Source organism: Sphaerodactylus townsendi, linkage group LG09 (assembly GCF_021028975.2).
Source record: "Sphaerodactylus townsendi isolate TG3544 linkage group LG09, MPM_Stown_v2.3, whole genome shotgun sequence".
Lineage (NCBI taxonomy): Eukaryota > Metazoa > Chordata > Lepidosauria > Squamata > Sphaerodactylidae > Sphaerodactylus > Sphaerodactylus townsendi.
In genome coordinates this window covers 58,810,991-58,827,317 of record NC_059433.1, presented here as the reverse complement: position 1 = coordinate 58,827,317, position 16,327 = coordinate 58,810,991, and the positions used below count along the sequence as shown (strand labels likewise).

Genomic DNA, 16,327 nt, shown 5'->3' with positions numbered 1-16,327 from the left:
TGGTGTCTCTTAATCCAGCAATATATTCTATAGACTCTCTTCTGCTTATCTTGGTTATGATTCCAGTAGGACTGTTACTGAATTTGCCATTGCACTTGCTTCTGCTTGTGTGGGATCCAAAAAAGCGCTGCCCAGGCCAGAGAGACAATTCAATGATTTGCAGAGATGCAACTTCAGAAAACCAATTATCACACTCCTCTCCTGTAGCAACTTTCTTGAAGAACAGTCCTAAGTAGAATTCTACTGAAGTCTACTCAGGATGAATTGAAATAATAATGTCTCACCTTTCCTCATGGCTTGTAGCAGCTTATAAATCATGGTTAAAACATTAACACCAGCAGAATAAAACTCCAAGTGTGTGAGGGTGTGAAGTGGCATCATGGTCTACTTGATGTGATCCCAGTGTTTTACAGGCAAGTGATTAAGCAGAATGGGTTTGTCACTGCCTTCCTTGGTGGTCTCCCATTCAAGTACTGACCCTGTTTAGCTTCTGAAATCTGATGAGATTAGGCTATATTATACCATTCTACATCCCAAAATACCAAATACATGCCCACTTCTTGTAGTCCATGCCCCATTAAAACCCCTAGTTAATAACATGGTATAGCAGTACATTCTGGAGATTTATAATAATGGTGCTCCCCTCACCTCCTTGGGGAGCATGTTCCACAGCGTGAAGGCAATCATGGAGAAGGCATGGATTCCTGTTGACACCAGCTGAACCACCTTAGGTGTGGGAACAGCCAGTAGGCAGATGCCTGAAGATCACAGTTAGATCACAGAGACATATGGAAGGTGATGGTCTTTCAAATGTGGGGGTCCTGGGTTATGAAGGACTTTAAAGATCATAACCAGCATCTTGATTTGGAAACAAACTGGCAGCAAATGTAGCTGTTTTAAGATGGATGAAATATGTTTCCATCAGCTAGCTCTTGTCAATGATTGACTGTCATAATCTGAAATAGCTGAAGACTCTGGGTTACCTTCAAAAGGCAACCCAGAGTGCATTACAGGAATCCAATGTACAGAATAATGGATCAGGCCAGGATATCTGAGTTTAAGTAGTGAGAGAGTTGGTGAACCAAGTGTAGGTGCTAGAAGGCATTCTTGGCCACTATGCTGATCTGTTTTCCAAACAGCGAAGTTGCTTTTAAAACTATGAATTTCTTCCGATGTAAATAAAGTTGGGTAGTAAAAGAATGAGAAATATGCTTTGTGCACAAGTGATAGATCCTTAGGAAGAAAAAAGTATAAGTGAAGCATGCAAGAGCTGACATGCGCTTGAAGAAGCTAACAATTTCTCTGTGATTGATTGTCATTCACTTCTAGATGCCTTAGACAGTTGTTTTATTCTGCTCCAGACACAAAACACTGTGTTAAGACCTTTGGCTTTATTAATTCTGAGAGGAAAATTTAGTATCAGTTAGAATACTGGCTTTTAAAAGTTTTAATCACTAGGTGGCAGCATTCACCCAGATCAACAAAAGAAAGTCTAGAAAAACAGGTTCCAGAAACCTCCTGCATTAAGTATCATTAGCTCAGCTTTGTGAAATCTCAGCTGGGAGGCCCAAGCAGCCTCTTCCAAATGTGTAAGTGTGACACAAGGAGCAGTTGATTATTTTGTGTTGTCTTCTGTTTTGTCCATTTCATTGCATTTGATTTACACAAATGACTGACATATAGATATCACTGAAAAATGCTTGTATCTTAACAGAAAACAGAAAATGATGCAAAAATACTTCATGTTTTTCTTACAAGAGAGAGTTGAATTAAGTGGAGAGTCAGTGGGGTGTAGTGGTTTGATTTTTTGACTGGAATCTGGGAGACCTCAGGTTCAAATCAGCACTCTGCCACATAAACATGCTTGGGACAGCCAAATTCTCTACCTAAATTACTTCAAAAGGTTTTTGTGTAAATAAAATGGAGAAGAGGAGGGCAATTTTGAGTCCCGAATGGGAATGAAGGTGGGGTATAAACAAAAGTAAATAAAAATATTTCAAGTGGACCTAGCAAGCTTCTGAAAAACAAGCTCATCCCAAAAGTGACAGTGGTGATGCTTTGAAGGCTCTGTGTCAGGATCTGGGCCAAATGTAACCTGAAGGTAACCTTTAATATCTGTAACCAGTTTGACTTGTGTAACTGGCTTGATATATATGTATTCACTGCCATCTATGCATTTTTCCTTGACCTAAGTTTTATGGCTTTGCTTATTAGAGAAGTAGGCCTCCCCTGGCATGGCTGACCCACAGGAAATAATTATGGAAATAATAATTCCGAATCATCTTCAAGGTGTGGGTATTGACCTTTAAGGACTTACGCGGCCTGGGACCCTGGTATCTTCGGGACCGCATTACCCCATATGTCCCCACTCGGGGACTGGTGGTTCCTGGTCCCTCCATGATGCGGCTGGCCTCCACTCGGGCCAGGGCATTTTCAGCCTTGGCCCCTGCCTGGTGGAACACTCTTCCTCCAGCTGCCCAGGCCCTGCGGGATCTTGGTGAATTCCGCAGGGCCTGTAAGACTGAGTTGTTCCACAGGGCTTTTGGAGTGCCTAGCCGCTGATCAAGGTGCCCCTTCTATTCTATTCCTCCGCTTTCGGAGTCCCCCTGTTATCTAGGGGACCCACTTTTTGTTCTGCTTCCCCCTCCTTGGGAGGGTTTAATTGGGGTTATTGCTGAAGCCATTTTTACTGAATTTTACTGCTGTGTTTTAAATTCTTAAATTTAAATTTAAATTTAAATCTAATGGGGTTTTTGTTTGTATATATTGTATGTAGAATCTGTGTTGTGCACCACCCAGAGCCCTTCAGGGGTTGAGCGGTATAAAAATCCCATAAATAAATAAAAATAAATAAATGGTTGTTATTTTGTCATGTGCGGACAGCCAAGTGGCTTTGGTATTATTGTTGTTGACCTTGGTGCCGGGCACAATTGTAGTCTAGGCAGCAGATACTTGCTCTGGGAAATTGGGATGGGGAAAACCCTTCTTCCTAGTGGGGAAGCAAGCGGGGGGCCCTGTGGACTTACAAACTTGGATCAATACCCTGCAGCAGAGGTGTAGCAAGAGGGAAAGAGCCTGATGTACTGGTGCGTCCTGAACCCCCATCCTGCCCTGGAATGCCCCCACCCTGGAACGCCCCTGCCATACCCCCAGAACGCCTATGCCACACCCCTGGAACGCCCTCACCACACTCCCCCGGGGGCACGCCCGGTGCGTCACGCACCCCCTCGCCCCCTTGGAGCCACGCCAGAGCCCTTTAGAACTCTTGGGTTGTAATCCAGGAGGCTCTTCAAAGGACTAAGGAGGACTATAAGAGATGCGGATAAAAAGAGGCTGCGAGTTACCTACACAGTGGGTCAAGACAGAAATCCAATTAGACTGATAAGCAACTAAGAAACTGAAACTAAGAACTTATTTGTCAACCTGCAACCTCCAGGGCTTGCAAGGAAGCCATAAGCCATTGGACCATTCAAAGGTATTAGTGTTGTTATCTTGTTGTGGGCAGACAGCCAGGTGGCTTTAGTGTTATCACTGCTGACTTTGGTGCCAGACACAATTGTAGTCTTGGCACCAGATGCTTGCTCTGGGAAATTGGGTGGGGGGAACCTTGGGGAATATATGGGGCTACCTCTGCCAGTTTGAGTAGAACTGGCTTTCTTTCAGTCTATACCTGATCTACCTCTTCAATAAATGATGCTGCATATACTGCAACCTCTGCATATACTGCTAGAGTCTGTTGGTTGAGTGAAGATCAGGGGATCTAATACTCTGTGGCTCTTGCTAGTAGAGCATCTCTAGAATAGTATTATCAGTGGGGCTTGTGTCACATTGGTTTGAAAGAGGGTCACACTTTGGAAAAGACCATCTTTTAGAGGTCCTGGAGAGCTTTTCTAAATGTCCTAACTTGTGAAGAGGTTATCTGTTCTGTTTGTCCCAAACTCTCATTACATTCAAGTGTTCCTTTGCTTAGAGTATACAGAAGCCCGCAATAGGTTGGGAAAAGACAGAAATCCAATTAGACTGATAAGCAACTAAGAACTGAAACCTAAAAAAGGCAGGCTGAAGAAAAACTGTTCCATATTTCTGCAGAGTTTCTGACTTTGTTTTTTTAAAACACCATCCCCCCCCTCCTGGTTTTAGTCCCAGCCCCAGACCAGTCACTGAAATTTGTGGGTGTGGACTCTATGTGTGTGGAATGCTTATGTATTTTTAGGAGGGGGCTAGATGAGGATCGTTTATCAAGCTGATTTTAGGATGTTTTTTATAAGTTTGTATTGTTATGGTTCTTTTATGATTGTACCCTGCCCAGGGACTTTGGTGATGAGCAAGAAATGAATATATATTGAATGAATGAATGAATGAATGAATGAATGAATGAATGAATGAATGAATGAATGAATGAATGAATGAATGAATGGGAATTCAGTGCTGCTTGCTCCCTACCTGAAAACTTCTTATATTTGATCCTGAACTGCGTACTTTTAATATGCAATGGGCAGGGAAGGACTTCCTGAATCTGTTGCCCAGCAGCATCTTCGTTAGGTACCTGCAAGTTCTAGTATTCTGGGAATGGTGAGTCAAAGTGTTTATACCACTTTTCATATTTCTACACCATGTGTAATAGCATACAAAGTCCCAAACACTTCCACCTTTCCTTGCGAGGAAGGTTGTTCAACACCTCTTGATGACTTGGATTGCCTGTGTTTCCCAGCATTATGTTGTTGCTCTTTTAAAAAGGAGTGTACATTAAAAAATCAAGTTTCATTCACAATTTTAATATGATATTTCCAGAAACCTTTAGTTTGTACCAGATGTGTCTATTGCCTGGCTAATTTAACAGGCTTGTCTAATTGAAACGTTAACAGCCTTCTGCTAACTCACCATACCGATAATGATTATGAATGAGGAGATCTGTATTTCTTAAGAATGTTTTTGTATCATCTGAAACATCCATTCCAGCTATAGAAAATAGCTTATGCATTTAGAAATGATTTTAATCACCTGAAACCCAACAACATTCTTATTTATCTGTGATATGAATCAGGAAGGAGTTTATTGCTTCTGGGGGTACTCTATGAAATCAGAGCTAGGAAAATATTTCAAGTTGAGCCAGAGATAAATTCTTCAGGGCCTGGTCCCCAAATCCTTTAGTTGCTTGCCCCACCCACCCTTGGTAAGTGTGTATGCAATAAAGATACCTTTTTTAAAAAGAACAGAAAATGTTGTTTAATCTTTATCTGAAAGTAGGCTAACAATATTCTGAAAGTCACCTAATTTATAAATTTCTGCTACACGGTCACTTTATTTAAAATTAGGTGAAGAGGCATTATTAGGTAGAAATAGAATTTAGAAAATACGATGTATACCTTCCTTCGTTTACCACTGGGTGATCTCCTAATGTTCAGAATCCTTTACTCTGCTTTCAAAACTAGTCCAAGGTGCCCAGGAGACTTTGAAAAGCATAATTGCATATGGGTGACTGCTCAAAACAGAACAGCTTAAACTGTAAACTTTATTTGGAGTAAACTAAGCACATTTATAGGCATATGTGAAATACATTAACTAGTATTTTATTAGTCCCTTAGTTTAGTTAAAGACATTAACCTGACACCAGACAGGAGAAACTAGACTCCATTTTTTAAATATCTTCCTTGATTGTGATATACATGACAACAGAGCCTAGCAAGATCTGGGCCTCCACTTTCAGGCATTTCATGAAGTCTTTCTGTTTTCCTCCCTGCTGTGCTCTCCATGGAGAAGAGTAGAGGTTGGTGAATATGGGGAAACAAGGCTGTGGAGAATCGGCAAAGCTTTGTAGAAAATGTTTTTCCCTGGTCTCTTCTCTCACCACCTAGCTTCATTTCAGACATCACATGAAAATGACTCACAATATTTACCCAGCTCCACAAGACTCTAAGGCAGGGGTAGGGAACCTGCGGCTCTCCAGATGTTTAGGAACTACAATTCCCATCAGCCCCTACCAGCATGGCCAATTGGCCATGCTGACAGAGGCTGATGGGAATTGTAGTTCCTGAACATCTGGAGAGCCGCAGGTTCCCTACCCCTGCTCTAAGGGGACTCGTGCTCCACTTCCAGGTCATTGTCTACACAGCTTGGTGGCTGTGTGTGAGGTCGGACTTCTTTTCAGTGGTGGTTCCCAGGCTGTTGAAACCAGGAAGCTCCCCTTGGCCCGTCTGGTCTTATTCTGGAGAACGTTTGATGGCTTTGTCCTCTGTTACATTTTGGGTGTTTATGTGTGTTTTGGTGCTGACATAGCTATTTTTAATGGCTTTTTACTGATTGTGGGTTTTGTTTTGGCTGTTATCTTTAAGAACTGTTTGCTTATTCAGTTACTTCATTTATACGGGACCTTTCTCCCGAATAAAGGCTCAGAGTGGCTTACACCACTCTCTTCTCCATTTTATCAACAATCCTGAGAAGCAGGTTAGGCTAAGAGAGTGTGGCTGCCCCAAGGTCACCCAACAAACTCCTGTGGCACAGTGTAGATTTGAATCTGAGTCTCCTAGATCTTTGTCTGACACAGGAACCATATTGGTTCTTTCCATGATTAATTTTTGCTGCTGCCCTTCTAACATTGTAACTCTTTATCTCTATATATAAAAAGCTAACAGTGTATTTGTTGATGATAGTATACCTCAGTAACTGCTGGGCCAATTCCTCTGAAAATTCCCAGCCACTGTAGTCAGCCAGGCGAGAGTGTTTTTAGATGTTCACATACCTGAAATTTCACACCTGGCCCAGGTAAAACACCTTTTTCCTGGAGCTCCATGGTGAAGGACATGCAGCTGCCTATGTGTAACTGTCACCCTTAGAATGTTCGTGCTGCTTAGAATATTCACTCAGATGGCCAGATATGAGCAGTGAAAACAGTACATAGGCAGTAACTCGAGTGGAAGTGAAACACATACACACACATACACAAGAGGGAGAGGGAAGGAAGGGAGAGGGAGGGAGGGGTGGCATGCAAGGGAAGAGAGGGAGGGAGAGGAAAGGGACGAAGGGGGAGGCATGCAAGGGAAGAGAAGTGAGAGAGGGGAGAGAGTGAGGGGTGGCATGCAAAGGAGAGGAGGCAGGGGCCCCAGCATCTTGAAATGACCCACCCACCCTAGCGGAGGGAAAGGGAAGGGAGGCAGGGGGAGGGGTGGAATGCAAGGGAAGAGAAATGGGGGAAGGAAGAGAGTGAGGGGCGACATGCAAGGGAAGGGAGGGAGGGGCTAGGCACCCTAGATTCCCTGAATACTGCGATTACAGTTAAGAAAACCAGGCATGCATTACTCAGGAGTAAGCTTGGTACAGCAACCGTGACATACCTTGAATGGCTGCATCGCGCCCCTCATAGGGTTTCCTCAGAAGCGACACCCATTGCCACCAACCAAACTTACTCCCAGGTAAAGGATCATGACCAGCCAGCCTAGGTGTGTGGGAGGGGTGCCTTTCCATTCCCCCCAACCAAGGAATGCGGGCACACACATTAATGACATCGCACAGTATCAGGCTGCATGTTTACATGAGCATGTACTGCTGGCCTCTGCAATTGATTTGCTGCTACTGTTCCTTTCCCATTTCACCACAATAAGCCACAGCAACGCGTGGCCGGGCCCCGCTAGTCTATATATATAAAAAGCTAACAGTGTTTTTGTTGATGACAGTATACCTCAGTAACTGCTGGACCAATTCCTCTGAAAATTCCCAGCCACTATAGTCAGCCAGGCGAGAGTGTTTTTAGATGTTCACATACCTGAAATTTCACACCTGGCCCAGGTAAAACACCTTTTTCCTGGCTCTTCCTGGTGAAGGACATGCAGCTGCCTGTGTGTAACTGTCACTTTTAGAATGTTCGTGCTGCTTAGAATGTTCACTCAGATGGCCAGATATGAGCAGTGGAAACAGTACATAGGCAGTAACTAACTCAGGTGGAAGTGAAACACATACACACACATACACACGAGGGAGGAGGAGGAAGGGAGGGGAGGGAGGGTGGCATGTAAGGGAAGAGAAGGAGGGAGAGGAAAGGGGCGGAGGGGGGAGGCATGCAAAGGGAAGAGAGAAGTGAGAGAGGGGAGAGAGTGAGGGGTGGCATGCAAGGGAGGGGAAGCAGGGCCCCCATCATCTTGATATGACCCACCCACCCTAGTGGAGGGGAAGGGAAAAGTGGGAGGGTGGCATGCAAGGGAAGAGAAGTGAGGGAGGGGAGAGAGTGAGGGGTGGCATGCAAGGGAGGGAAGGCAGGAGGCCCAGCATCTTGATATGACCCACCCACCCTAGCGGAGGGAAAGGTAAGGGAAGGAGGGAGTCAGGGGTGGCATGCAAGGGAAAGGGAAGGGAGGGAGGGGGAGAGTGAGGGGTGGAATGCAAGGGAGGGGAGGGGAGGCAGGGGCCCAGCATCTTGATATGACCCACCCACCCTAGCAGAGGGAAAGGGAAGGGAGGTAGGGGGAGGGGTTGCATGCAAGGGAAGAGAAGTGAGGAAGGGAAGAGAGTGAGGGATGGCATGCAAGGGAGAGGAGGCAGGGGGCCCAGCATCTTGATATGACCCACCCACCCTAGTGGAGGGAAAGGGAAGGGAGGCAGGGGGAGGTGTGGCATGCAAGGGAAAAGAAATGAGGGAGGGAAGAGAGTGAGGGGCGACATGCAAGGGATGGGAGGGAGGGGCCAGACACCCTAGATTCCCTGAATACTGCAGTTACAGTTAAGAAAACCAGGCACGCATTACTCAGGAGTAAGCTCGGAACAGCAACCGTGGCATACCTTGAATGGCTGCATCACGCCCCTCATAGGGTTTCCTCAGAAGCGACACCCATTGCCACCAACCAAACTTACTCCCAGGTAAAGGATCATGACCAGCCAGCCTAGATGTGTGGGAGGGGTGCCTTTCCATTCCCCCCACCAAGGAATGCGGGCACACACATCACTGACATCGCACAGTATCAGGCTACGTGTTTGCATGAGCACGTACTACTGGCCTCTGCAATTGATTTGCTGCTACTGTTCCTTTCCCATTTCACCACAATAAGCCACAGCAACGCGTGGCCAGGCCACACTAGTCGATTTACTATTTCTCTCTTTATTTGGTCATGACAGGCCCCTTTGGGATGTTGTTTTAATAAACGATAGGCCGAGCAAGTCCCACCTTTCCGAATAGATAGACCCCACTTGTCTTTCTGTATACTCCTGCTGCTGTGCTATTCTGTCCTACCTGCAGTTTTCGTTGGAACAGCAGCATAGCTTGGAGCAGAGCCCAAGGGCTTGTTCTCACTCTGGCAGCTTGTCTAGAAATGGGACAAAAGATGTACAAAGAACAGCATCCTCCCAAATGTGTGTGTAAGCAAAATTTAATAGCCAGTGTTTTAAAAGTGAGAGGTAAATGCCTATAACCTCAGCAGTTGTTCCAGAGTTCTTGGAAAACAAATCCTGCAGTAAAGTTAGACTCTGTGCTGTTGCCATAGATGTCAACATTGTTGTCAACAGTAAATCAACTTTTTGAACAGAATCAGTGGCATGACTTTTAGGAGGATTAGCGTTTTCCATGAAGTATCCATCAAAAGCATTAATTTTAAAATATTAAAATTAGAGTACTAATAAAAAGAGATCCAGCAGAACCAGTTGCTAAAATGGTGCTTGTATCACAGAGAAAAGTCTGTTTCACACAGACTGTTTTCTCTGCGATAAACCTCTGAAGATGGCAGCCACAGATGCAGGTGAAACGTTTGGAACAAGATCTACCAGACCACGGCCACAAACCCCAGAAAACCCACCACAACCAGTTGAATCCAGCCGTGAAAGCCTTCAAGAACAATTCTTTGAATCCCACCACTGGCTAAGGGTGTGGACCATGAGTTAGCAAGTCCTTGGTGCAAATGTTGTTACTGATTTGAATTTGCTAGGTGGTCTTGGGAACTCAATGTCCCACCCCAAAATATAGAATTAGGAATGGTAGTCTTCCCTATAGGGTTGTCATAAAATTATTGAGAGACTGTACCTGAATTACTTTAAACACTCTCTCATGCTTGACATTATTATTTATTAGGCATTTAAGATTGATTATGCCACTTTCATCAATAAATATCCAGGATAACTGTAGTGTTTCAACTGGACTAATACAATTACTTGAAAAAGCTAGACATCCAGAACATTTTCTATGCAGAGTTTGAAATAACTTCCTAGCATTTCTCCTCTTTCAGACAATGTTTGCTACTTTCCTATTTGGTCAGGAGAACTGTAAGCCAACAAACTTCTTTTCCAATTAGATTCTATGGAAATAACTGAATTTCCTAACATGGGGGACTAATTCACATGAACTGATGTCCAATAGAAAAGTGATGTGTAATTTAAAATCATGGGACACAATGAAGTTCACAATAAATTTTGGTTCTGCATGTAGAGGATTCTCCAATGCTCAGTGGAACTCCTGTTTCCGCAGCACTCACATGTTTGTGTATGCAGGTGGTGTGTGCCACAGCTGAGGTGAGTGAAGGTCTGGGAACATCTCTCTCCCTTCAGTCCTCTTTGTCTCCTTGTTACAAACTAATTATGCTTTAGAAATGATATGATTCCTGCAAGGACTTTGAAGATCCATTTTCAACCTTACTTAATACATAAGTTGCACATTACAGTTATATAATCACTTTTAAGTGTCTAGTGTACAACAGTGAAGCTGCATTTCTACCGCATTAGAAGTCCAAAGATAATGGGAATAGGCAGATAGGGGGATAAATAGGTACATATGGGGAAGGAGGTTCATGTTCAGCTATTCTGCAGAAGCTGTGTTGCCTTCTTGGTAGCTTGCAAGCCCAGTTGTAGGTGTATATTTTAACCCCTAAACTCCTTAACTGTCTGAAAGCTAGACTTCAAAGCCTGCCAGTACCCTTATGTACTTTTCTATCAATGACAAAGAACACCTTCAGGTGGCTTTCATGCTCCATTTTAGAGTGAGGCCAAAACTGCACAGGTAAAAAGCTGAGACTTTGTTGTGCTGGTCCCAAGGCTCAAAGCCTCATGGGTGGATTTGCAAAATATTTTTTCCCTGTAACCTTCAAAAAGGGATGTAGTTTTCTTCTTTTCCACAAGGCATTTGTTGGATGGTTAAGGGTGCACTTTTATGGTGCTGCACATTTACGCTGCTGTAGTTTGCGTTTGTAGTTTCCTTTTTAAAGTTTTTGTAATATGTTTATACCTTGTATGCATTAAATGTTGCAAAGAGTCTTGAGCTGGAGTGGATAACAAAATCTTCAGTAAATAAACAGACAAATGCTATAAAAAGTACATATAACTTCAGCCACAAAATATTTACATTAAATTACAGGACTTTAAGATGATTTCTTTATCCCCTTCATTGAGTCTTTAACTGGATTTGGGTTGGACTTTATGTTGTTATAAGTAAAACACTATATGATTCATGGCTTCATTCAGTTTCCTGTGGACTGTTGCTCATAATTTTAATGCTAACTTTTCAGCTTCATGTGGAGGCCATCAGTTCAGGAACCAATTAGCTGTTTTTAAGGTGGCCTATAGGAACAACTGCCCAGCACTTGTTAACCACTGAACACTTGGGAGTTAGCAAGTATAAATATAATGTTCAGGCTGCTGTTTGGGGTAGTGTGTTTTGAGGCATACCCCAAGGAAGTAGTTAAAATGCTCTATGTGTCTCTGTATGTGGCAGGAAACACTGTAAACACAGAAATGAGCACAACATTGCATGTTAAATCTCTCTTTTGACAAAATTCCTAGGCCCATCAGAGGGGGGAAAAAGATGAATCCTTTCTATTCTCTGGGATTACTGTGCCAGCTTGAGAGATGCCAAGAATCAAATATAAAGTTACATATTCAGACCTTTCCCAAATCCTTAAAATGGTGGCTGGTTCCAGTCACTCAAAGATGAAAGAAAAGCAATTTATATACATTCAAAGGCCTTCATAGGGATGAGTTCCAGATTCTGGGCTTGGCCCAGAGGAAGACCCAAGTTGAAGGCAGTTCTAAATTCCCACATATTATGGGTCACAGGATCTGGGGGTGCAAATGCAAGTATAAATGATTATTAGAGCAAGGATGTCAAACATGAGGCCTGGAGGCTGGATGCATCCTTTGAGAGGGGTTATAATGCCTGTGAACCAGCTGAGGTAACCCTCCTCCTGATCAGGCCTGGCAAACCCTCTCAACCCAAGGTAGCCAATCCCCAGTGCCAATAATGTTACAAAAGAGTTAAAGGTTTTTAACAGACTAATGTTTTTTCGAAGTTTCTAACCGCAAGATGAAAACAGATGATAAAAAGGAAGCGAATAGACAAAACAAGTGTGTGAGTTATAATGAAAGCCACAAAGCTGATTAGACATAAACAGCAAGCAGCGGACAGGAGGTCACGTAAAAGAAGCATGCGTAATTAGCTAATGCATATTAACTTTTACACCTTGGTATGAAAAAGGGACGTTGATTATGATCATGGGATTGTTTGTAAGTGGGGAGAGGGCTTGCTACATGAGGGCGTTCCAGCAAGTTGTATTTTCTGATTTCCTCAGCAAATGGAAAGAGGAAGTGGGACCATTGCATCACGGGAGATATGGGAAATATAAACTGCTGTAATCTCTATGCTGCTTCAAGAAGAACAGGAAACACCACCTGCTCTGCTCCCTTTATTAATAAAGCTGTTTTGAATTCTGACCTCTGGGTTCGATTGTTTCTCCTGAACCTGATAGGACAGGTTGCAGACAGTCTCTTGAGAACCTGATTGAGAGTATTTATAACAATAGGGGCTGATGGACCTATTGGGGGCTTGCCAATCGAGACAGCAACTCCCCCCACAGGATCTGGCCCCATCAAGTAACAATTATGAGTTCAATACTCCTGTATTATTGTAATCCTGCCTTAATTGCCCTTGCTTCTATTTTAGTTGCCAGTTTGAGACAATTCACTACCTCAGTTTGAGACAATTCACCTTCACAGATGTATTTGTTTCATGCCAATTTGTCTCTGAGCCTTCTGCAAGGTAATAGTCTGAAATATCTGGGAACAAGGTGCTCCTTTCAACTACAGTGGAATTCTATGCACTGTGAATTTTGGTTTGCAACAGCAAACTCAACTGTCTCTGAACACGCTTTGTATTCGCAAGTCATGTCAAACTGACATTAGGGATAAATGAAGTAACTCTAGATGTTCAATCTGAACTCAATGAGAAAACAAAATCAGAGTCTGTAATTCAATTCTATCATGCTTATGTTTCATTGCCGCTATCTGGCACAAATTTTTCCTTCTGACATTTAAATGCATATATTGGCAGAGATGTTGCAAAGTAGAACACTTTCCCCCAAAAACAGGTTTTGTGTGGGGTGTGAGGAAGGAGTGGAGCAAAGGAATATATTATATGGTATAGTCTTTGTAACTACCACTAAATTTTAGGCTAAACCACAGCCTGGTAAACATGAAATAGTATATGGAATATGATTTTATTCAGAAATAAGTCCTACTATGTGCAGCAGAAGTCACCTTCTGGTTAAGCAAGTGGAGAATAGAAAGGATTCAGTCCCTTTAAAAGAGACATCCTTTGATTAACTTACTTGTCTACCAGGTTGGCCTCAGGATTTGAGAGAAGGTCTCCTTGTTGTTCAGACTTGTTGGAGAAAATGCCATTTTACCAAAGCTTAGGTTGCAGGTAGGTGTTTTCCCCTGTAAAACTTTAAGATAACATGGAAGAATTATTGCTGTTTGTTGTGTGTGTTCATGGCCCTGTATTGTCAAATAAGTTTTGAAATGCTGCAAAAACTTGTTGACCAGCTTCCAGTAAAGATAGCGATAGGATAAAAGAAATCTTTATGTGCAGAATAATAATTTTTGAGTGCAAGAGCTATGGTCTATATACCATCCCCAATTCAGATTAGAATGGTGAGAGAGAACAGACCAAAGAGAGAAGCTTTTGATTTATTCTCATTTTACCTTTTATATTAGCTTGGTTTGGTTAAAGATATAGCATACAATTAATAGGCATTTAGCATGTTGATTTCTTTTAACAGAAATAAAACATTCCCAGATCATGTTCTGAAGATACATAATGCAGCTACATAGCTAAAGTTAAAACATGTATGTGCTGCACTTGGATTTCTGAGAAACCCACATTTGTTTCCATACATTCCATGGAAGGCAGGTGAGAACCTGAATAAATACTGTAGTTCCTTGAAACGGTCTTCTTTTTGTCCTAACTCTGGTTTTCAGGACTCCCCAGCCCTTCTTATATCTCCACAGAAGCAGAAATATGGTGTTCCCTCCTCAGGAATCTTCACAAGGTCCCTGTAAGACAGAACCTTGTTCCAAATGCTTCTCACCACCCAGGCATCTCTGGCTTAATCTGTTCTCCATCCCACCCTACATATGTTCCAAATGCTAAATTACTGTCAGAGCATGTACTAATAGAGTGTAATTTCCTCAAAGATATTCATTTGATTTCTAAGTTATTAACTGTTTAATGGTTTCTAATGAAATTGACTAGGCAGTCACCTTTTAAAATGTTGCTTTTAACCACACAATTGTTGGCTGTTGTGGCTTTTCTGGGCTGTGTGGCCATGGTCTGGTAGGTTCAGCTCCTAATGTTTCACCCACATCTATGGCAGGCAGCTTCAGAGGCATGGCTCAATAAAATGTGCTACTCTCCATGGCACAGTGTAAAGTGTTTTGTTTAGTTGGGTATTTGTTTTGTTCACCTCTCAGGTGAGAAGGGCATGAGGTGCATGTTCATGTGTCTGGGTAGAGTTCATTTGCAGTTGCAGTCATATGTGTATTGGGCCACAGTCTACACAAAACTTATGCACACATATCAATATCTATGCAAAAACTCTGATCACCTCCCACAATAAAAATAGGCATAATCAAAACTCTGGCAGACCATGAAAAATAGATCTGCAAACCTCACCTTCTCACTATAAACTGAATCACCTATACTGAGCACTGCAAGCAAATGGCTACTCCACAATGGAAATCAGAAGAGCTATAAAACTGAGAGAAAATGCACAATTGAGGAAAAAAATATCCTACGGGGAAGGTATTTCTACCATACATCAAGGTTATCTCAGACTAAATGGAAAAACACATGGAAAAACACAACCTTCCAATGGTCTACAGATCTATCAGAAAAATACAACAAGCTACAGTCAGCAAAGGACAAAATGGACCCCTGTACTTCCGTAGGAATCTATTGCATTCCATGAAAAAGTAGCTTAATATAATCTAACCCAAGCCAGACACAGGATCTTATTAGATGACACAGAAATTCTTGACAACTCCGACAACTACTATGTCAGACTACACAGGGAAGCCATTGAAATCCCGAGCACCAAAAGAGTTTCAACTAAAAGGAATAGAGTCTCAAAATCAACAGAACCTGGCTACTGGTACTAAAAAAACCACCAAAACCAGGGACTTTTCAAACACCATTCAACAATCCATCAGATGCTCCCAACTCCTTCCCTCTCTCTTCCCCCCACTGCTTCACTTCATTCTGATTTATGAGTCACACACATTTCAAACCACCAGGACGTACATATACAAATGCAACTGCAAATGAACTCATCCCTGATACAAGGATATGCACCTCATCCCCCTCCCACTTCAGAGGTGGACAAAGCATCTCACTGGGATATGCCTCAGCTATAGATGTGGGCAAAATGTTTGGAGACAAAACTACCAGACTATGTTACACAGCCTGGGAGACCCACAACAGCCAGATAATTCTGGCCATGAAAACCTTTGACAATACTCAGCCTGTTCACAAGTTCTTAAACAGCCATCCAATCCATGTTCAATGGATACTTGACTTTTCTTTAAACATGCATTGAGTAATTCTCATGGTACATTAAATGCATGTATACCTGAATGTATCATTTAAACCCCACATCGATCCAGTGTCTGGTCCTTGGCTTTATTTGTAAAGGGAGTGTAAACTGGTGCTTTCTTACAAATTGTTACTTGCATGTGACATTGGAAGAGAGTGTTATAGTTGTCTGGACTGCCAAAACACCCCCCACAAATAAGAAGGTTCAAAATTTAGTCGTAAAAATTGGGGGGAAAATTAACAAGAAATGGTACTATTTTAACGTGGTGTCTGTCAGAAGGAGAGAGATAAGCAGTGTGGTCTAGGACTGCTCAAGCGCCACTTGACACATACCAGAACAGAGACCATCAGTGGTCATTACAGTGATCATTACGTATGTAAAATAGAAGGTATATGAATCTGTGGATTTGCTTTCTGTGTTCTTTTCTTTCCACCCTTTCTTTCTTTTGTTAGGACTATTAGCTTGTAAGTATATTAGCAGTCTAATGGAATAAA

At 42.6% G+C, this 16,327-nt stretch overlaps 1 long non-coding RNA gene across 1 annotated transcript; it reads right to left on the bottom strand.

The window, feature by feature from the left end:
- Window positions 1–4,774: 4,774 nt before the first annotated feature.
- On the bottom strand, window positions 4,775–9,606 carry LOC125439195. The gene is made up of 3 exons (XR_007245495.1): window positions 9,063–9,606; window positions 6,063–6,609; window positions 4,775–5,913 (listed from the first exon to the last, which is right to left on the bottom strand). It is a non-coding gene; the product is annotated as an uncharacterized LOC125439195 (long non-coding RNA).
- Window positions 9,607–16,327: the final 6,721 nt, after the last annotated feature.